Here is a 245-nt window from a genome sequence, read left to right as displayed (position 1 = left end):
ATGATCGCCTTTGCAGGGGAAACGCAAGCCCCGAGCCGCGCACCAGCCCCCCCAGGCGGACCGTGCACCAGCCCTCGCGATCCCGATACCTACGCCAGAGCTGGCTCCCTCCCTCCGTCCGTCCAGGCCTCGAAGCCCGCTGCGTGAGCGAGGTGGCAGGCCTCGGCGATGCGTGCGACAATGAGCTCGAGGCGTTACGTAAACGGTGAGGCGCTGCGCAGATGCATCCCACGCAGAGGGGTGGG

At 68.6% G+C, this 245-nt stretch overlaps 1 protein-coding gene across 1 annotated transcript in view; it reads right to left on the bottom strand.

Annotated features, from left to right (window-relative positions):
• The window catches only part of PRPF19 (pre-mRNA processing factor 19), a 9,183-nt gene that overhangs the window by 8,494 nt on the left and 444 nt on the right, over window positions 1–245 (bottom strand). The gene's annotated exons all lie outside the window — the stretch shown is intronic.

The sequence above is a fragment of the Myotis brandtii genome, unplaced genomic scaffold (assembly GCF_000412655.1).
Source record: "Myotis brandtii unplaced genomic scaffold, ASM41265v1 scaffold2089, whole genome shotgun sequence".
NCBI classification, from domain to species: Eukaryota; Metazoa; Chordata; class Mammalia; order Chiroptera; family Vespertilionidae; genus Myotis; species Myotis brandtii.
Note: the sequence above shows the minus strand (reverse complement) of the source record. Positions and strands in the feature narration are given on the sequence as shown.